The sequence below is a fragment of the Cygnus olor genome, chromosome 6 (genome assembly GCF_009769625.2).
Source record: "Cygnus olor isolate bCygOlo1 chromosome 6, bCygOlo1.pri.v2, whole genome shotgun sequence".
NCBI lineage: Eukaryota > Metazoa > Chordata > Aves > Anseriformes > Anatidae > Cygnus > Cygnus olor.
This window is the reverse complement of record NC_049174.1, coordinates 5,742,847-5,766,031: the sequence shown is the minus strand read 5'-3', so window position 1 is coordinate 5,766,031 and position 23,185 is coordinate 5,742,847. Positions and strand designations below refer to the sequence as shown.

At 37.2% G+C, this 23,185-nt stretch overlaps 1 long non-coding RNA gene across 1 annotated transcript in view; it reads right to left on the bottom strand.

The window, feature by feature from the left end:
* LOC121072497 overlaps positions 1–22,645 on the bottom strand; it is an 82,737-nt gene extending 60,092 nt beyond the window's left edge. The window contains exons 1-2 of the long non-coding RNA XR_005821265.1: positions 22,535–22,645; positions 21,735–22,051 (exon numbers count right to left, since the gene is read on the bottom strand). This is a non-coding gene — a long non-coding RNA (uncharacterized LOC121072497). The remainder of the gene's footprint in view (positions 1–21,734; positions 22,052–22,534) is intronic.
* Positions 22,646–23,185: the final 540 nt, after the last annotated feature.

The following is a 23,185-nucleotide window of genomic DNA, read 5'->3' as shown; positions in this document are numbered from 1 at the left end:
GTTTTCATATAAAGCACCTTATTTAGTATCCAAGTAGTAAGGTGGAAAGAAAAATTGTTTGGGGTGAAGTGTTTATTAGATTCCAAATAATTCTTCATTTTGCTCAGAGTGACATTATTTTCCATGCACAGTAAGTTCAAAGTATGTTATTCACCCAGTTGACTCATCTTTCTGGACTATAATATTTGTCCATGCTTGCTCCATGAAAAGCTTTGTTTCCACAGAGGGCCTAGCGCAGCTGATGAACATGCCTACATAAATACACAGAGATAAAGCATGTAAACAGCTCTACCAAAACTTTAAGGAATATGCTGGTTTGAGTTCGTTAAAAATACCTTAATAAGCAGAGAGGAAAACACTGTATTAGTGGATGAGCATCCTTCACCCAGGCACCATTCAACTTTCTATAAATACAGCTTACTGCAAGGGCGGTGATGCAGATATGGATTTATCAAGCCTCACCTCAGCAATACCCTCCGGCACTTCTTCCAGTCTAATCATGGCCATCAAGTTCAGCGAACCAAGCTAAGCAATTACTGGGCTTGTTCCTCTGACTTACAGAAAACATACATTTGTTTGTCTGTCTGGGTAACACATTTCATATAAGACAACTTCCCATTGGTCAAACAGATCTACAGTCTGGTTAAGTGCTTTGTTTTTTGTAGTTGTGGATTTTGACTCCAGCAAATGTAGGAAATTGGAAGTTCATTATGGTTTTTTGGTTTGTTTTTTTTGTGTGTGTGTGTGTGGTTGGAGTTTTTTGCTTGTTTATTTTTTTAAATAAGCGTTTTACAGATATTTTCGGCCTCCTTTTACAGCCCTGGAGAAACCAAGCAGTCACGTTTCATATAACCATTCAGATACTTTTAAAAATAGAAAGCACTATGGAAAATGAAATTAAGGGAATACCTAAATGTTCTGGTAAAAACACAAACACTAGTGGGCACTACGAAAGCTCCTATGAAACCGTGATATGTAGCAGAGGTTTAGCATACCACCTGCAAAAGGAGGAATTTGTGAAGTGGTCAGGCCAAGAACAACCTCAACAAGGTTTGACAACTCACAGCTCTATGCATGATCATTTCAAAAACTTTACTGCATTTTTTGGAAACTCAGTGTTTAGATAGCTTAACTCTTGCCTCCAAAAGTAAAGCTGAAAAAAATGAGATACTGCTATCTCCTAATTATCTGGTGTCACGATGGGGAATAAAACAGACACACAACCTATACCTGCTCATATATTTGTAGATATTTTATACTTAATAAATTTTAAAAATTAAAGATTTCTCCAGACATTTCTGGTCTATTTATAAGAGCTTTATCCCAACAAGATCCAAGCAAAATTTAATTTTGCAAGTTTGGGAAAAAAGCAAGTCAAGTTATCATAGATGTGTAGAGACAACCTCTGAAATATGGTGAGCAACCGTAGAAGACAACTACCTTGGTATAGGTAGTGCCAGTTAGTCAGACAGCTTCAGTTAATCCAGTGTTCAAAACAAGTGCAGACAAATTAGACAGTAGCTTTAAAGTACTTTTAACACTTCCTAGAGAATATGTAATAGAGAGATCATGTGGTGCCAGGTAAACAGTGTGAACTTGTTAAAGACTGATCTCTGCCCTTCCCTCCCACCTCATAACTAATCAGCCATTTACATGGCTCTAGATCAAACCCAGAGGCCAAAAATGGCATCCTAGACTAATTGAATTCCTTACTCTATTAAAACTGCTTTCCTTAATGCTTACTCAATTAACATGTTTGCAAGACTAAATCAAGAGTATAAAATCCAATGTATTTTATAAAAAAATAAAAGCTTCCAAGAGTAAATGGTGAAAAACAAACTCAGCAAAACTCAGAGTTTTTTTTTTTTTTTTGCATGCATTTATTAAAAGCTTTCCAAGTGTGTTTCAAGGGAGGCTCATCTAGTTTTGCAGTATAACAACACAAACAACACACTCCAGATGTAGGTTACTTTTTCCTCTTCACTATGTCAATTTCCAAGTCTAAGAGTTGAAGATGATCATTGTAGATGCCAGATGTATCTGAAGTAGCTCCTGCCCCATAAAACTGCTTAACGAATGAAGGGGCGAGTAGACATTCGCAAACATCTCCCCAGGACCTCACGGACCACTCCAAACCTCACAGAGCCCCAAGCTCCTCAATGAATCTTCTGGTTTTCCATCTTCAAATCTCGCAATGAGATTTTATCCAAATTCATTTATTCATATTTGTACACACAGATGTATATGCTAGGAAGAATATGCACAAATTCTGAGTGATACAGTTAAAATCTTTTGTGTAACGCTCAATTTGTCACCCACTTAACCAGCTAGTTCTTTGTTTAGCAAATCTCAATGCCAACTATGCTCCTGGTTTCATACATATTTTTGTTCACAGCATGATTTTTATGAAGCTGTAGTCACACAAATCCGATTATTTTAATAAGGCAAGCTGCTTTAATACTAATATTATGTAATAGTCAAAGAAAATATCTTTTAATTATACTGTATTAAAAAGAATAAAGGAAACAAGTTAACTATAAGACATATGATTAATTACCATATAATGCAGTTTGGGTAGATACAGCTGTTCAATGCTTAAAAGAAGATATTTTGTCTTAATTACTTGGGAAAACATTAAATACTTCCTGTTCTAAGAAATCTGAGTTAAGAAAATCTCATATTGCTGCATTATTAACAGTGGCACAATGTTTATATTGGTATGACTATTGACAATGTACGAGGTTTTTATGTGAAGCACCATCATCTCCCCTTTACTACAGCTACATAGGACAAAAGTGAACTGGAACATATTTCTAGTTTGTGAAGCTACTTCCTTGTCCATGACAACTTGACCCTTAATCAAATTTCTCCCATAAAATACCTGACTGCATTTTAAAAAAAGTACCAGTTGCCCAGTTATCAGCTTAATACGGGAAACATTTTACTTTGGTTTATTAATTATGAATTACTTTAGTTGCATACTAAAAAGTATCCTTATATGAAATTAACTAAAAACATGATTTAAAGATTGGGGGTGAACACTTTGCAATAAGAAAAAAAAAAGGATTTTAAAAGTGATCCCTAATGCATTAAGCCTACATGAAATGATCCAATGAAGTCAAAAAATATATTTTGGTATTTAAAGTTTACTTTCTATTTTGCTAAGAATACTTCTCATATCAGATGGTACCCCTCAATTAATGCACTCTTATTTTCACTTACTCAAATAAAATTATTTAAAGATTTGAAAAAACAACTCAATCCTGAAATGTATTTCTAAGCAATAGGAATGTTTTCATGACAAAAAATACACCTGAATTTTTTGTGGAGTAGCTGTGGTTAAACACTGCTGATCTTGTAGTTTTCCAATGAGGTCTAGAAGAGCTGAGGTAGCAAGTTGAAAAACATACTTTTTTTCATTAAACAAGCAGTCAAGCAGCATGTATTAACATATTGCATATTGTACATCAAGTTGCAATTTTCTTCTGAGATCTAAGAGTCCCTGGCTGATGGCCCAGTAAGTACAGATTTTTCAAACTAGACAGAAGTGACTGTATCATTTACTATCAATTTTTATGCTGGTTGAAGACATGCAAGAGCTGTCTTCAATAGTCATTTCTCTGTTTTTAATCTGGATTTGGCCTTGCCTGTCCATAACCTAAGGGAGCTATTTAACACATCAGTAACTTCTCAAACCAGTAGCAGTTAACAAAGGGAGCTCAGGAATTCCAAGAATTAGATATGGTATTGACAATTAAGGTTTACCAGAACATGCACTATTGATCCTTCCACTGTATGTTGCTTTTTAGTCAACTGCAAACACCTGAGAAGTGAACTACCACCACCATCACCTTCTACAAGACACCTGAAGCTGCATGCTTAACTCAAAATATTATTTTCCAAGACTTGACTAGGAATGAAGCATGAATGAGTCTCAATATTTTATCAGAGTTACATGAGGCCTTTTTTATTCCCTTGTTGTACAGAAACACAAGCACATTGCTTTCATCCTTTTCCCAAACTGTTCAGTTTCTTGTCCTCAGACCAATTTTACGTATTTCAGAACTTCTGCATTTGTCCTAAAACCTCTCAGTCTAATCCATCTTTTTCTTTGCTTTTAATTGTTTCATTTGAGACTACGGGACACAAAACATTGACAAAGTTGTCTAAACAGGGAAAGATCCTTATGAATCACAACGTAGATCATACAGCATCACTTGTGCTGTCACTTGCATAGCTAATCTCATGCACAGTAGTGCAAAGGGAATATAGGCAATGCAACTTCAGTGAAATGTAAATAGCTTTCATGCAGAATTTGTACCAAAACACTGTACTTTGATCTCTCATTAAGAGATATCATCATTTCTTTGTACTGTAATCTTTAACATTCAGTAGATCATTCAATTTTATTTTTTTCTAAAGATTGTTTTATGTTAAAAAAAATCAGAAACTTTATTAAAGGGTATTAAGGCTCCCCAAATCAGTTTTGCATTTGTTCCCCCCCCAAGTTTTTCCCCTCCATTTAGACCCAGCACATAACTTGGGTCCGGAAGGCTGTAGTTAAAAGGAAAGTTTAGCAGCTTGTAGGAACAGAAGGCTCCCATCACCAGATGATAATAACAATTACAAAGAAGAATTTTATTGCTGCCTGATCATTGCAATGGCAACATTGAAGCAGGAAATTATCCCCTGCTTTTTTTTTTTTAAAGAAAGTTTTTTTTCCACACGAAGAATAACTATATACTTCAACCCTTATGACTTACTTGAGGCAAAGCAAAAATACAGCCAAGGGAAAAATCATAAGTTAAGTTCTCCCTCAGTAGCACAGTTGTACCAACAGTACTTAACAGAGTGCTGCAGACAGTATAAGCCAGGTAAAAGTTCCCTGGGTGGAGTAAATCAACATTAACTATTAAGATCAGATGAACTATATTCTCGTGTCTACCCTTCAGTTCAAGCCCTCATAACATCCAAGCACAAATATACTTCGTATGTCTAAAACGCCCATTACAGGTGTAATCGATGGTAGTAGTCTCTAATCTTCGGTGGGAGCAAATATAGATGAACATGGGGTCTTTCAGGAAAACTATGCTTAGAAATACGGCAGCCACAATCAGGTGTAGACTGACATAAGCTATTTTAACTCAATTCTTGTCTATTTGCTAATTATTGAAAACAGCATTGTAGTTTCTGTCAGTCTAAAATGTGGTTGGGACTCAGGACAAGGGGATTACTCCCCAGTTAATTGCTTATACGCATTTTTTCCTTGTTTTAGCCTCCCCTACTTTACAACATTCTTGGTAATTCTTGGTCTTGCTGAAAGATCACTTTCTCAAGAAGCTTTAGATCCAACTGATCTGCTGGGAAAACTTCCACCTCATGTTAAGCAGTTTAGACACTGGTCATTTCTGACATCATGCAACTATATTATTAGAAAGAAAAAAAAAAAAAGAAAAGAAGAAAAAATGTATGTGGTAAATATAACCCCTCCCAGAAGGCAGTAACTTCTGGGACCACTGTGTAGAGAATTTCACAGCAATCTTCCACGATGGAGTGACCAGAAACCAAAAAGGCTGGTGAAATCTAATACATATGTAATGAACCATAACACAAAGAAATAAGAAAAACTGTTCTACTGTCCCATAACGTGATCTGCCGATTGCAGGTTCAGCACAGGGCCACAGGGTTATTATAAATGTAGTGATGAGCTGCTTCCTTGATAAGGAACTACACATTTCAAGATCTGATTAAGGAAGGGAGTTACAGCCAACCAAAGAGAAAACATATCTCACTTCTTGAAAAGAAGTGAAAGCTATCCCACAAGTATTTTGTAGTATACCATACATATAATGGATGTATAGGTACAAATACGTACATTTGTTGCTTTGACTTTTCACAAGAGAGCTACTATCCATTAACAAGCTAAGAACACGTACTGCACCATGTCATCTCCCTTTACTGTTGTCTTAAACACAAACTCTGCTAAAATACATTCACCAATACTGTACTTTCACCAATAAATTCTTTATGTTTCCAGACAAAACACTACATTGAAAGAAAGTTAAAATAGTTCCAAAGAGCTAATAGCAAAGAAATTCACAAATGCAAATCATACCATATGTCCCATTGTTAAGTGAAAGAGCTGTGAACATGCTCATCAGTTTTGTGAGAGGCACATCATCAAGAACCTGAAAGAAATTAATGGAGTACTCTGAAGCTGAGAGTTATTGACCAAATAAATTTGGAGATCTTCCAGCTTGTTAAAGGTGCTAATGACTCATGTATGCAATTTTTGAAGAAAGAAATGAGCTTCAGCAGTGAGTTTGATTTTTCTGTCAAAAAGTCAAACTGCACTCAAGGTTGCACATCACTTATCTGTGAACGTGCTGAGACACTTTAAAAAAAATTATAATTCAATATTCTCCAAACAATGTGTCTTCAACAAGGCAAAGATACTTGGTTCTTCTGCCTATTGTAAACCCTACTTTTTAAACCAAGAAAATTCATGAGTGTTCTGCATAACTGTGCCATTAATTCTGCTCCAAACAATGTTTGCAGTACCTACAAAAAAGTGCTTTCTATTTTCAAGTTAAGTTTAACACACATTATCAAAAGCCTTTTGATTAAAGTAGACAAGGGAAGAGGCTCGTGGCAATTGTGGTATTTATGCATTTTGTATGCAATACCACAGAAAAGTTTTGCTGCACTAAAACAGACATTTGTCTGCACTGAAACAGACTTTTGTCTGTCATGTTTCCCATGTAAGTGAAAAAGAAGTGTGAAAGTTTTATGGTTTTTTGTTTATAGAAATTTCTATTAAAACCAGAGGGAGATGATTATGTCTCAGGCAGGAAAGCTAAATGTGTAAAGCAGTCAGAGGTGGATAAGAATTTTTGCCTATATATTGCTATAAAGATAGATACGTCAACAATGCTTCTAAATTTGTGAAAGTATTTATCATTATCACCTGTTTCTATTTAATTCATCACAATAAATATGGCTTTCAGAAACAGATTATAGTAGAAAAAGAACAACAGAGGAAAACATAGTAAAATATTTGTGTTAAAAAAAAAAAACAATCAAGTGAGAAGTTTTCATGAGAAAAAAGTACAATCCGAATTCCAGCCCCAAAAGGTAAGCGGATAATTTAAGATGTCTTGTTTCCAGAAGTCACAACTGGAAATTCCTTGTTAGCGTCCTGTCTCATATCAAAATATCAGAGGTATACAGGTCAGACTAACATAACCAGTTTTCATTATCAGCAACTAAAGATCCATTGTACTGTCAATGCAGTACAAGTCAAGATACTTCAAAGTCAGATAAAAAGCTGAATATGACATACAAATACATATATCAATATCTGTAAAGTATTAGGTTCTGTTCTCTCTCTTTTTTTTTTTTTTTTTTAAGAGACAATAGCTCTCAATAAATAGTTCCATTGAAAATAACTTGTAAAGTGCATAAACATAAACAACAGCAAGGAAGAGAGATCGGGTTCCCTGAAAAAATTCCTCTTACAAATTCTGGAAATACTTGGTCTGGGGAAACCTGTTCAAAGAAATCCATGTGTAGAAGACGTGCTTTGAGCTCAAAGTCCCTACCTGTGTATAAATAAAATACATCGATGATTGTCATGAGAAAAAACGCAGAATAAGTTAATCCTCTTTAAAGATCATAAATGTGCAGGACAAGGAAAATAAATTTGTTCAAAGAAAGATTTTCTAAACAAACTTTGACAGGAAATTGGGAAATGTTTAATCACATTTTGGACTTAACTACTTTTTCCATTTTTTTTTTTTTCTTTTTTTTACAACCACACTTAACTGTGTAACTTTATCTCAGATACAAGAACATATAACAGGCTCTTTGACGGCAAAGCTGAGTACAGTTAATTGCTGAACTGTGTTTGATGGAAGTGCTACGTGTTACTACTCAGTTCCAAACCTGACTGTCCCACTTACCCAGTGCACAGCAAACTGACTAAATCTACATCTGCCCCATACAACATCTTCAAAACATGAAATGCCATTAGCACGTCATAAACTCACTCATATTAGGGAAACAGTCATGGTATAAGAGTAACTTACAGTAAAAGAACGTTATTGCATGAAATGCTATTGCTAGGGGGAAAAAAAAAAAAGGGCAAACAAAACCAGGCAATGATGCTTTAGACTGACCTTTCAAGAAGGCTTTCATGCTTGTGCAAACAAGCATCAATATTCAGACTCCTAAGAGCATTTTCTTTTAAACTTATTCAAGATGCTACAGCAGTAGACTATTCAAACAAGCCAACCATGCATGAGCTTTTCTAAGCAAAATGCTGGATGCACAACCAGACTACCCTTAAACTGAAACTGAACAAATGCATGCAAAACACTGTTAGTTTGTCATAAGAAATTCCAGTGTACAACTCGTTAAAATTTGTCCTCAGAGAGCAGTAAAACCATCACACACCACAGACTCTTATAATACCAGGAAATATGAGTTATGTGCAGGAAGATGTAGCTAACTTCACTAATTAATGAGCAGCAGTAGGAACTTTATGATCTACCCACTGATTTATATGAACTAACTCTAGTCAGCTGATACTGTTTGAAAATGCTCTGTGCTGTCTCCAGGCTTAAAGCTGTGTTAATGAGGGCAGCTCTCCCACTGAGGGAATTGACAGCACTGCAGCAGATGATAGCACTGGCATGAAGCTTAAACTTGCTTCCACCTAGGTTAGTACTAGACTAATTTTATTGTCTTCCTTTCCACATGAACCTTCAAAGATAATTCAATATACGGTGATTTGCTAACCATGTTATAGAGCTATAACGCACATAAAACAAAAGAGTTTGAATGCATGAAAATGTTGAGCAACACTAGTCAGAGAATGGACTTTAATGAGCTGAGGCACTGGTATGCAAGGCTATAGTGTTTCACACATACAGATGTTTCCTTATTTTTCCTTGGAAGTTGGGTTTCAAACGCATCTTGCAAAGAAAAGATTTCTATCTATAAAATATTTTTACTGATTGTAAGACGGAACTCCTTGATGAAGACTAGTGTTAAAAAGAAAGTAGTAGCACAGATTCTTGCCAAGGTGTATTTTTAAGAACTGTTTCCAGACACAAGCATCTTTGAAAGATCACCACTGTGACTTTGCTAAATGCAACTAGCACACTGTCCAGACAGTTATGTATAGTTGAAATGATCTCTTTCACACACCAACGATACACCTTTTGTGCAAGAGCATGCTACTATTAACTACCAACCCCATTTGTCCCACATTCCCAATGCAATACAAACTTGTTAAACATACATCTCTCTCATGTAACTTCTTCAACAATGAGCAGGACTTGGATACTCTGAAACTTAAAAATGCATGTGACACAAGCATTTCAAAAAAAAGGCTCTGCAAAAAGAAAAAAATGTCCCCAAACCATAGCAAAGAAAACCCATCAGTGTTTCAGACATTCAGCCAAACTCTTCCCTCATTTCCTTTTCACCAGCTGCTCCCCCCTCCCTCTCCTGTGTAGGACTAAAAGAAAGAGCACATATTCCATTTGTTGCTGAAAGTTATCAAATCAAAGATGAAAAAGGTGTGAAAGGACAGTTCAAGCCTTTTTGCATTGCACATTCCACAATACCATTTTCATTTAACATTAGATTTCACAAACAGCTAGACAATAAATAAGCACGTGTTGTACTTACCGTCTCAACTTTACTTTATACCCAGTCACAAACTCGTTCTGGTCTTCAAAAAACCTGTTAAATGCCTGCCTGGCTACCATTAAAGGTTGTGCAATCTTTCTGCTTCAGAAAGCCACCAAAATCCTTGCTTCCACCCCCCTTTATTTCCTATTTTCTTTTCCAGCAAAAAGAATTTCAATGTGGGTCTCTCATCCACGGTTTAGCAGCCTGGTATTAAGTACAAAAGGGTGTGGAAAGAAACCTCATCAGACCACCTCAACTATTGTAAATCATTCTATTACACCAACACTCCAACAGGTGTGATCTGAAGCTCATTTAAGTTATGTCCGGACAAATTCAACTTGCTTAGCACAGGTGATAGGGAACAACAGCTTAAGTTTTAGGAGGAGGATCTGGTTTTGTTGTTGTTGAGCAAAGGGTAACCCACCTGCCCATCTGCAATGCTCTCAGGAGTTTTGCAAAGAAATTAAAAAATTCATTAGGTTAAAAACTGGTGTCAGAAAGGTCTTTGCATGTGGATTTGTATGTATGACAAAGAAATGCTAACACAAAAATAATTCTCATCTTTTGACTCACACTCAGCAAAGAACTGCCTTTACATGTGATTTCTTACCTGCTAATAAACGATTTTCATTACTCTCCCTGTAACACCTGTGAAAGAAGTGCTCCAGCTGTAAACTAACCTTACTCTTTAATATTGAACATAAAACACTCCCCACTCCTCAGATGGTGGGGTTTTGCTTAAATAGTCATTTTTAGAAGCTGTCTTTACACAGAGATTTAAAAATGCTATTCCCTATGAAAGAAGGGAGAAAAATGACCTCCTTTTCATGCAGAAGTGTAATGGTAATGAAATAGTGGATGAACTCATTAAATTAATTAAATAATAAAATGTAATTAAACTTACTTGATTGTTTGCTATTGTGTTATTTCAGGCAACAGGAAAGAAGTAAGTTGTATTTTCACAAAGGTAGGAGGTAAGCTTTGTTTCACCAACTTGATCCTCAACGCTTTATTTACTCAGAGGTCCCGCTGCCTCATAGTCTGTAACACTGAAAGAATAAACAGGACAGATACAGTCCAGTCATCAAAAAAATCTGAATATGTTTTATCTTAGTTATTGAAAATATTCCCACTGATTGTTACTCATTACTTTCGTAAATAATTATTTTCAAGGAATATAAATTTCATTTTCCTATTTAAAGCTTCTTTCTTTTTAACTTACTCCTTTTCTTTATGATGAAGGTGTCTAACTGTAAGCCATTGTGATTGAACCAGTGATTGAGGGAGGTGTGAACTTTGTTCTTCAATAGAGCTGGAAAATCTTTTTAGCAGACCGGGGGGAGCATAGTGAAGGCCCCTGGTTGCTAAGTGCACATCTTAATTCCCAGCTCACTAGTGCAGTTACTACCAAGGGTTTGACTTCAGTAGTTACATACAATAGGCCTTTGCTAGGAAAATCTGCAGAAAAGAATTCGAGTCCTCTTTTTTTTCTTCGCAATAGTGGGAGAGTTTCTCCAGCTGAGCTAAAGGAATACAAATGTTTTCAACTGTATCAAACACCTATCAGGGAAAATTCTTCAGCAGAAAAGGGACAAATTGAGAGCGGTGTAGCTGTCTTAGATCTGCCAAGACTAACTAGTTTTGCAGGAAGATCAATCAGAGCTTGAGAAAGAGGCTGACGAATAGTATTAGGGTAATCAAAATCTATCAGAACTCATTGCTATATTTTTATAACATAGCTGTATTTATTTACATATAACCAGAAAAAAAATAAAGAAAGACACTTTAAGACACTTTAGGTGTCTTAAAGTCATTCAAGAACAGGTCTAGAGGCTCAAAATGAGAAACACAAGACATGGAGAAATTAAAAAATAAAAATAAAAAATTGGGCTCAGTAGTTGAATACAAGAGATGGCTTGCACATTCGTAGATGGAGATAACAAGTGTCGCATTGTTACTGTAAAAGACCAGTATTACAGGACAACCAATTGCCCTGAACTTAGGGGTGGGTCTATGCAATCATTCCTTTTTTGGCAATTGCACTTTATGTCTTCTGAAAGATGAAAGAAATTAAACTAGAATGAGTTGTATTTGAATAAATAGGGCCTTCCCATATGTTGGAATATAGGCCAACATATTTAAAACTTGAAGCCTGGAGAAGCAACTGGAAAAAAAAAATCATAAACGACTCTACCTGTTCACTATGTTCTTCTATTCCACTGAATTTCTGAGTTAAAGCAAATTCTGCCCAGTACTCTCCAAGCCCTAGAGAGATATTTATTTCATCCCCTCTGATGCTGCACCTTGCTGCAGAGATCTAACTACTACTGCAAATCACTTGTGTTCTGTAGAATAGACTTTCCCTGTGCCCAACGGATCCCAAGGGAAGAAAAAATATCCACCCCATGCTCTTCCCCATGGGGCTTTATGTCCCCCAGTCACCTCTTAGAAGCCTGGGATGTAATAAGAACACTCAAGTAAAATCTTCCCTCAGAGTTGGGATTAGCAGAAATACCATAAACAACACAATAACTCAGTGGGAGTTGTCAGTCATAATCACACACACCTAAAATAGGCATAAGTATCATCAACTAGAAAAGGATATGATTTGTAAACTGAATACATATCTGGGAGAGATTTGGAGCTTGCAGGCACACCCTCTTAGAGCACTGTTGAGGCTCATTGCATAAGCCAAAAAAATACTGGCTAAGTGAAAAGCTAATGGTAGCACAAGAAAAATTAACCCCCAAAAGCAAGAGATTTGCTTGTGTAGTCTTGGAAACAAGCAAACAAACAAACACCAGTTCTGAAAAATCTAAATGCTCCACGTCACTTTACTGAGATTCTTTTCTAAAGGATATTTGGCTAAACAAGCAATTGTATACATTTATTTTCACTAAGCATACGGTATCTGAAATGAACATCTCTGGCAATAGACTGCAATTTAATGGGAATGGATTTAAGGAATGTTTAATGTCAAATGAGTAACAGCACTGAAAGCCCTCGTTATCCTCGGCTCTCAGATGACAGCAATGTACAAATTAATATAGTACTTAAACTGCAGAATTAAAAAATATATATATATTTATTTATTTTAACCCAGAAATTTATAAAAGAGAATATCTGGATTACAAGAAAGTCAGAATTGTTGGTTAGTTGCAGGTAGATAACGAGAAGACATAAAAAACATGAACTTGCTTCTTAAAATGATGCTGCGCACATCTCTGAGAGGAAAGAAAAACTCTAAAATGTTGTGTTACATACAGCCTTGGAGTGTTACAGAGTTAGAAGCCAGGACAAAGGGTACTTCAGAGAAATATGTAAGGTTATTTCCTGGTCATTTGACTTGTTGGGTGCCCTGGCATGGGACATAGATGTATGTGGGTTTATCTGAGTGTGCAAAGCCTTCTGGGGTAGGCTTGGAGGACTATGGAAAGTAGAGCAAGGCATCTTCATGCAGCCTTGACCACACATGGGGCTGAAAATTCCAATGTATGGTATGCACATTCAAAATAACTCAGAGACCGTAGGTGAAAGCAACTCAAAATCATTTAAAAAACAGAAGTATTTTTAAATGAGCATGTCGCTAATGGCCCAAGACCAGTTTCTAATCAAGGAATTGAATAATGCAATAATTGCTAGCATTTTCTGTCAAAAACTTTACAAAGCCTCATCAAAATGATCACATTCTTCCAGGACTGAGCAGAAGGATGAGAGAAAGAAGACTACATTTCAGCATATCATGACAGAACCCAGCAGGAATCGCTACAGGAAGAGCTACAAAGCGTATTTCATTTGAAGCAATGAACTTTAATAGGAATTTCATTTTACACATGAATGTTCCCTGTGTGATAATCTCCAGTCTGTTTATTCATCAGCTGGAACTCAGGATGTGAATGTGAAGGTGACGGTGACAGGAGCAGCAAATTTTGTGTTCCCAAAGTGTAAGATAGGGTATTAAACCTTTTAATGATTCTTCATTCAAACCCAGGTTTCACAGTAAAAACTAAAACAATCTGTTTTATTTTCACTGCAATATTGAATAAGAAAGGAAATCTAAGTTCAGCTGTGGAAAAACAGCAAATATAAAAGATTTTATGCTGCTTATATCTGTTCAGGAGGATTCATATAACTGACCCACAAACAGCAGGATCATCAATGTAGCAAAACAAAACCATATACATTTGAAAATTTAGCCCAAAGGCCTTTCTGTTGGTCCTGATCCAGACAAACATCTTTCAAAAGCATTATTTTTGGAAATATCTAAGATAGCCTAATTCCAATTGTAAGTAAATGTACTGTGAATTTCTTTAATGCATTTTACTAGGGGGTTAGACAGGCTCTGAGAACTGATAATGGATGTTATGGAGAAAAGCTATGTAGATTACTTTGAAATCAAGGACAAAGCAAGGAATATTCTCATCCAGATTCCAATTTCCTGGGATGTGAGCCACAGGTAGTTTAAGACAGAAAATGATTATGCGTGACCCACCAGGTAAAGTCTTTTTTTTTTTTTTTTTGAGTACTCTTCTTTTAAACATAAAGTCTAAATACGAGGTAGGTAAATAATATCTGGAAATTATTCCTGAGAGCTGTAAAATGTTCAGTTGCTACTTTTCCACTACCTATACCTACTAGCAGGTGTAGCAAGAGAATTTTTTTTCTGTGCTCTAAAGACTTTTAGCAAGGAAGAATGCATCTCCTTTTGTGCCTGATTTATCTGGAGGAGGAATTAGACGTATTACCCAGCCAGGCCTTTTCCTACACTTTGTCCTTCTATCAGGCCACTACTATATGACACTCTAGATGGACTGTTTTCTTCTACTTAACCAGGCTTATCACATTCAAGAATATACTGTCAGCCTATGATATATCACAGAATCACAGAATCATCTAGGTTGGAAGAGACCTCCAAGATCACCTAGTCCAACCTCTGACCTAACACTAACAAGTCCTTCACTAAACCATATCACTAAGCTCTAAATCTAAACGTCTCTTAAAGACCTTCAGGGATGGTGACTCAACCACTTCCCTGGGCAGCCTAGTCCAATGCCTAACAACCCTTTCAATAAAGAAGTTCTTCCTAATATCCAACCTAAACCTCCCCTGGTGCAACTTGAGCCCATTCCCCCTTGTTCTGTCACCAGGCACGTGGGAGAATAGACCAACCCCTACCTTGCTACAACCTCCTTTAAGGTACCTGTAGAGAGCGATAAGGTCACCCCTGAGCCTCCTCTTCTCCAGGCTGAACAATCCCAGCTCCCTCAGCTGCTCCTCATAAGACTTGTTCTCCAGACCCCTCACCAGCCTCGTTGCCCTTCTCTGGACCCTCTCGAGCACCTCGATGTCCTTCTTGTAGCGAGGGGCCCAAAACTGAACACAGTACTTGAGGTGCGGCCTCACCAGAGCCGAGTACAGGGCGACAAGCACTTCCCTAGACCTGCTGGCCACGCTGCTTCTTTTGCAAGCCAGGATGCTGTTGGCCTTCTTGGCCACCTGGAGCACACTGCTGGCTCATATTCAGCCGACTATCAACCAGTACTCCCAGGTCCTTCTCGGCCAGGCAGCTTTCCAACCACTCATCTCCCAGCCTGTAGCGCTGCTTGGGGTTGTTACACCCCAGGTGCAGGACCCAGCACTTGGCCTTGTTGAACTTCATACAGTTGACCTCAGCCCATCGGTCCAGCCTATCCAGATCCTCCTGCAGAGCCTTCCTACCCTCGAGCAGATCGACACACGCACCTAACTTGGTGTCGTCTGCAAACTTACTGAGGGTGCACTCAATCCTCTCATCCAGGTCATCGATAAAGATATTGAAGAGGACTGGCCCCAGCACTGAGCCCTGGGGGACTCCACTAGTGACCGGCCTCCAACTGGATTTGGCTCCATTCACCACAACTCTTTGGGCCCGGCCATCCAGCCAGTTTTTAACCCAACGAAGCGTATGCCAGTCCAAGCCACAAGCAGCCAGTTTTTTGAGGAGAATGTTGTGGGAAAGAGTGTCAAAAGCCTTACTGAAGTTAAGGTAGACCACATCCACAGCCTTTCCCTCATCCACTAAGCGTGTCACTTTGTATTGTGAGTTAACAACTTTCTTTACAGTATCAGCTAAATATGAGACAATATAAATGTGAAAAATCCCCATTTGATACCCCCTTCAGCCATGGAATCAGGCCCAAGGGAGCACTGGAGAGATTACCCATGGCCTCAGCATCCTAAACAGGAAAGTATTATTTTTCTTATGCTGATAGCAGAACTCAGACCCGGAACCTTGGCTGCTAAATCCTTCCAGACTTCAGGTATATAATATGAGACTGTCTTGTTTGTGGTCATGCACTTAAAGCAGAGTTAAAAAGATAATTTACTGAGATGCTGTAGCTCTTTCTAGCTTTAGAGATGATCTTCATTGCAACCAACTTGACTTCACTGTACTTCAGACCAAATTTCAGCTAGGTGGTCATAGATTTTCTCACTGACCTCTTAACAGAACCACACATAATCTCCCTCTTCCACCCCATTTCATTAGTGGAAGTACAGGTCCCTCATACTGCTCTGATCAAACACTCACAAAGGAAAGCTGAGTATCAGTGCAGTTTCCTTACGCTGCATAAAGACCTCATCTCTTCCGTTCTTTTTGATATTAAGTTTTTTTTTTTTCTCTTAAAAACTGCTTTGTAGATGTTGGGAGTAGCAACGGATATATCATGTTATATTTTAGTTGCTATGGTAACTAATCCTTACTAAAAGAGAGAAGCAAAACAAATTTGTAAAAGTTTGTTTTGCATTTTGAACAAAGACGACCACTAAATAGTCTTTATTTTGCTGCCCATTGTCTTCCTTTGTTTCATTCTTATTTATAAATAACCACAACTAATTTAGTACAGGAAAGTAGATTTTTTTTTGTTTCCATCTGAACATTCTGAATTTCTCATTTCTTGAAGCATCTGAAAAGCAATTCTACTGAACTCAGAAAAAAAGGGTGAATTTGTGAAAGGAGGTTAAATTCCAGTTCACTGATTTTTTTCATTTGTGTTAAGGTATAACATGAATAAAGAGTTTTTACAGGACATCCTTTGCATTGGAAATGGTTACATTTCACAGGAAAATTACATCTAATTCATAAATTAGGGAGAATTTTACCATATTGCTCTACTTCTGTCTGTCCGGAAGAAGAAGCATATCATCAGAGCTGGAAAGATCTTTCATGTCTTGGTCACCTCCATCCTTGCAGGGAAATGCAGATTTGGTTTATACTCCTTTCATTATTTCTGAGATAACTCATGTCTGAGATACCATTTACAGAACTCCTGAGCTGTGTTTGCTGTCTGACAGTGGCAAACAGTAACTCTTCAAAGAAAACTACAAATATCAATTGGATAAAAGAGAAAAGTCCTCCTAACTGATCTGTATCACTCAGTAGTCTCCAGGACTTCTCCCAGAGAAGTGGTAGTAACTCTCCTCATAAGAATCCATGAAAAGATTTGCTATTTTTAGAGCTGTGGCTTTACTCCAGTGTAATTCTGGTGCTAATAAGAAGAATGGTTGCTGGATGATAGAGCCTGGACCTTGCAATCCCAAACTTCATCCAGTTTGGGCATGCTGCTGTGCGGAACCTCAGGCAGCACAGCCACTGCAAGGGGCAGCCCTTTGCCGCACTGCAGCAGTGTCCCAGGTGCAAAGACAACACAAAAACATTGCAACAAAAGAGAGATGGGACAATTTCCAAGGCTAAAATATGAGAAAAGGTGATGGTGGTGGGTAGGAATGAAAAGAAAGTTTATTTTTCTAAAAAAAGATCCCTGAATCACATCATAAGATGTATCGTTTTGTTGTCATGGCCCTTCCCTTTCTTTCTCCTCACTGCAAGCAAACTGGCAATTGCATTCATTATCTTTGTTATCTATGTGCTGGAAAAGGATGTCTGTACTTTGCCAGACAGAAAAATTCAGAAGAAAGCTTCTCTTCACACACCACTTGGGAATTACAACCATTCAATAAATTGCTCCACTTGACACAACTCCAAGCAACATATTAAATTTAGTTTATCAAATTTACCAAATTACTCATCTGCCTACAACAAAAAAGTCACCTAAAGGAGATAAATGTATCTCAGCTGCAACAATACTTTCCTTCAACTGGTAGCAAGTCAAAAATCACGTTATATAAAGGAGAAAAAAATCCTTAACTCTTAATTGCTGGCTTCATTTAACAGGAAGCCAGCACAGAAAAACTCTGCAATATATATCACTAATTTCTATGTTTAGAACAAATTATAGAAAAATAATGTTTATTGCAGAAAAGAGTTCTATGATCATGACTGATTTTCCAGTATTTATACCAAGAGTTGGATGAAATGTTCTGCTCCCTCAGCTAAACTCCTGCACACCCCGAGAGATGCTACAACAAAGATGAGATTCCTCTAGAGAAGATCTAATTCTGCCCTCTGGAAGAGAAAAAACTATTACATGAATTATTTATTTTAATACTTGAATGCTACAGTGTCAGCAGAGCAGCTACAAGAGGGGAAGACCAGGTAGAAACTAGCCTTGAAGTATGTTAGGAAGTAATCTAAACCCTGTAGATCACTAAAATAAAGTGGCATGCCCAGACCCTAAGGGAAAGGGAAAAGCTGCAAAAGGTTCTAGAAATTTTTAGGACTCCATTTGAGACCAGCTAATTACACAGTTGAGGGAGATGAGCTCAGGCAGGTCTGGTGACAGGAACAGAGCTGCTTGATCTAGGTCACAGAACTGCTAAGGCTCAGGTTTTTCTGTCTGAAGGACTTTTATAGCTCCCATCTGCATAGTTACTAAGCGCCTTACACACTTTCAATGTGTTTATTCTCAAAACATCCCTGTGAGTCAGGGAAGCATCATTATCACCATGTTACTCATAGAAAACTGAAAAAGCAGAGACCAGAGGGAAGGTCCATGGGTTGTCAACACTCTCTGCACTCCATCCCTCCAGCTCTGGGGTCCTATGCTCCCCTTCGATGCCCCCAGGGTTCCATCCTTTGCCAGTGCTCAGCTGCTCATGGAACGCAATTGCAGGCTAAATACATCCTATCTTTCAAAGCCAACACCTCAGCATACAACTCAATATTGTTTGGCCAACTATTGACAAAAGACCATGAAGAGAGTAAAAACATATCATCAGTGCCTGGGGCTGGTAAATGGAGAGACTATTATTCCAGCAGCAGCAGAATATACCAGAACTCCACAGAAGATGCTTGCTCTAATGGAAATGAGAGTATAATAAGTATGTAGAATTAATGCATTTTTCCAGAATTAATAGTCAGATCTTGTACAAGTACTTTCACTGAATTTAAAAGACTTAAATTTCACATTTGTGAAACACAGAAGTATTTTGTACATTTTTTTTTTTTTTTATGCTTGAGCAGCGACAAAATTCAACTAAACAATTTGCTTCCTGCAAGTTGCTGCGCATATCAACTGCTATTCGAACCAATAGCAGTCTTATCCATCTTATCTGTTGATACTGCATCCGGCAGTCTTCAACAACAATCATTACATCTGATTTTTTCAAATGGAAAACTTGCAAAGCCTCAAAACAATGAGCAGGGATAACAGATGTCAGTCATTTCCTCTGACAGGTCAAATGCAAAGTTGTGCTTGAATGGTTTAGGTTTTGCAGTATTTAAATTAAACAGGAATTGCCATGAGAGTACAAAATGAATAAAGCTGCATAATGTCAATGAAAGACATATACACCAATAATATAAAATTACTAACATGTAAACAAATTACCAACTAGGGGCATGAAAGGCAGAGCACTACTGTCCATCAAGACAAAAAAAGATTTGTGCTCTTGTTGGAAATATTTTTACAGCAGTTAAAAGGGAAACCTTCAACCTGGCAAAGGTTTTCTCTTTCTTTGATCCTATCAGTCAAGAGCCCAGTAGGTCCTAGTTTCACTCTTGGGCAAATATCAAGTTTTTTTCTATCATTCTGAAGAACGTCATTATTTTATGCATTTTTTTTTTTTAAAGGAACATAAGAAATTATCTTTGGAATGTAACTGATACTTTAAGGGTTATTGACCATTGCCTCCACAGAAACATGTCAGGGTGACAAATGTGTTTGAGGATGACCATTTTTAATGTTGGATGCCATGGCAGGAAACTAATTAAAGACATCATTTATGTTTTATTTGCACAAGGAAGATGCTGTCAGCAGCATACTAACACAACACAACAGGCTAGATAAATTCTGCTATCTGAATATCTGTACTGCACAGAGCCCACAGCAAGTCCACTTTGCCAGAACAGAAATGAAAACTACAGTAGGAGAAGGTCAACATTATGCTGTCAGATGATAAGCTGCCCAAGTACCTACAAGTACTGTTTTCTGACAAACAGCTTTGAGTATAAACCCTCCATCTCTTATTCAGTCATGTTCAAGTCAGGATTGAGAAAGCAAGAAACGGATATGTTTTCTGTCTTTCAATGCATTTGATTCTGTTATCATACAATAATCACACATTTCCATGTCTCAAGCACTTATAACAGTACATACATATAAATTCTCTTTGCAATTTTTGAGACTCTGTCTCAGGATCTAGGAACTACTTTGACTATAGGCATGACTGCAAAGTCTGTGCACAAGGTCCACAGCCTGAACAAACACTAAAACAGACCAGAAACTGACACATCCCCAAAGCAAAGCAATCTCTTTTCAGCAGAAATTATTAGCTTAGCACTGCAGCACATACACATAAATAGACAGGTACCACTCTAAAGTTGGCTTGTGTTCAGAAAGCTTAGAATATAGGAAGAATAAATTCATATCATTCAGGAAATAAACAAACAAAACCCACCACCACCAAGACAACAACTACATAGACATCATACTTTATGAGAGAAAATGAAGAGAACCTACAAATTAAAACCTTATAGTCAGGATAGAAGACAAAAGGAAGTAGGAATCCTTTCTGAAGCCAGTTCCTCCTATCATACTTGTATAAACAATCACATGGACTAATGACAACTTAAGACTCTTTTTTCCCTTTAATTCTTTGCAAAATGTAATAAAAAGACAACAAATACCTTTTAACCCAAGCAACTGGTTTGAGTGGACAAACAGATGAGAGTTTTCTGTCAAATAAATTTTCTTCAGGTGTCTTCAGCTATTTAAACCCTACTGATTTTCTTTTGTTTACATTAAGCACCATAGTTAGAGCCACATAAGTACCACGTTTCCCCTTTATATCAGAATCTCTACTCAAAAACAGTCTGAATCCTGAATACTATGAACAGCACACACCCTATGAATCCCATTACTCACTAATGTTAAACCTCTTATCAACACCATCAGATAGCTTTTTACATATTATTCATGAACAGCATAAGAGAAGATGTTAATAATTTTTAACTCAAGGGTACCGTATAACATAACTAAGCCCATATGGTTTAGCTATTGCAGCCAGCTTTCCAAGATTATTTTAATATGCATACTTTGGTCCTTGCAGCCGGACAAGCTGGAGTTTTATTTGTTGTCTTTTTTTCTTTCTGTTTTTCCTTTTTTTTTTTTTTTTTTATCTCCACCATCTGTTTTATAAATCCTTGAATTTATAATATAAAGGTCATTGTTTCACCAAATGGGGAACTGGGTTTTACTAATAAGGCAGAAGTTGGCAAGAATTAAATGAATACATACATTTTGATAAATGTATAGGTGCACATATGGCTGTATGTGCTTTGGACCATGTAACTTTTGTAAAGTATTTGATAAACTGCTAGAAAGGATCCTAGGGGGAAGTCTTGAACGAATGGGCCCAAGGAAGTGTTTTTAATCAGATCATTTCAATCAAGTATAGATTCTTCACATTTGAAATCATATTTGAGACACATTCCCAATTGTGTGTGTATGTGTATATGTAGGAGATACTGTTGCAACACCATATCAGCAATGTAGCAAATACCCATCTCAGATCTTACAGGAGATGAAGGTGAACTTATTTCAAATTAAAAACAAACAAAAAAACTTTCACTCAGGCTCTCAAATTCTTGTACTCACCAGCATCTGGATGTCTGTGGTGTCTCAGGCTTCTTGTCCACAAATGTGAGGTCCAGGATTTATTGTGATGACAGGGAGGACAAGAGATGGCAGCTGTCAAGATTTTGTCACAAAGGTTGAGGTTCTTTGTAGGCTGATGACAATGTCCAGGTAATAGATTGGAGTTTTTGAGACCTTCTGGAGCTGACAGTGAGCAGTGTCTCCATCTTATCCCAACTCTGTGAATCGTCAAGAGTCATCACTGTCCTTTGTCTCCAAAACCGGGTGCCTTGTGAAACCGCATATAGGTCTGTTTGGGTCTTGATGGCCTCTCAAACCTGGTAGATTAACATAAATCATTCAGAGGGCCTCCTTCCTGATGTTTGCCCCTTTTGTACTTCCACACCCAGATACTCCCACTGATTCTCCCCTCACACAGACCCTAGCCTTTCTATTACAGTTCTCTACATCTCTCTTTTTGAGTGCATGTGTGTGTATGTACTAGTTTTGGAGGGAATCATCTAATGCTTAGAGTCAAGGATTACTTTAGGCAATGTTCTGTAAGATATGAACTTCTGGTGAATGATTATTCATTCAGATCCTTAGGATGTAAAACCAGATGGCAAGACAATCCTACAGTGCTCGTATGCTATCACGCAGCACAGATCTACACAGCTGGGATATCAGAAGACAGCTACATGGAAATCAGGGCAGAAGACTGAAAAGCTAATGTTGTTATTTAACCAATTTCTAAAGCAAAGCAGGGGAATATGGGAATTTAAGACTGTGATACTATAGGTATGTGTACACCATATACTCACAATGCTGTGGGTTTACAGCTGGACGAGTCCCTCAGCATCAAAGTGGCAAGAGGGACACAGCCATGTTTGATAACTCTCTTGTATTCCTTGGGATAGGACAGCATTTTCCTTGCCTTGCCTTAAAAAAAAAAAAAAAAAAAAAAAAAAAGGCAAATATAACAAAAGTCACATAGCATATCGTTTTCAGTAAATGACTTTCACAATTGATTTTGAGATGTGATTATTTTAGGACTGAAAAAACAAATGTCTTGCTATTATATTATTGACTATTACTTCTGGGGATAGTTTGTTATTGCTTAAACTAGATAATTGAAAAGTTAAATTTTGAACTGTATTTATGTTGTGGAATTCAAAGCTCTGGGTAGTTATTTTAATAAGGATTTTTGTCTTTTTATTTCTCTGGCTTTACAGAACTCCTACGCTATGCCACATAAAAATAAGGTCACATTTTATGATCATCCACTTTGATACCTTATAGCAGATAAGAATCAATTAGAAGCTCAAAAATATCCTGTCACTGAGTTCCCTACTATAGATAGAAGGCCAGGCTGGGTTTTAGAAAACCTTTTCTTTCTACAATGAAAACTATATTCCATTCAAATCAAACTCACAATACAGGAGAAAAAAAAATTAACATTAAAATCCTGAAGA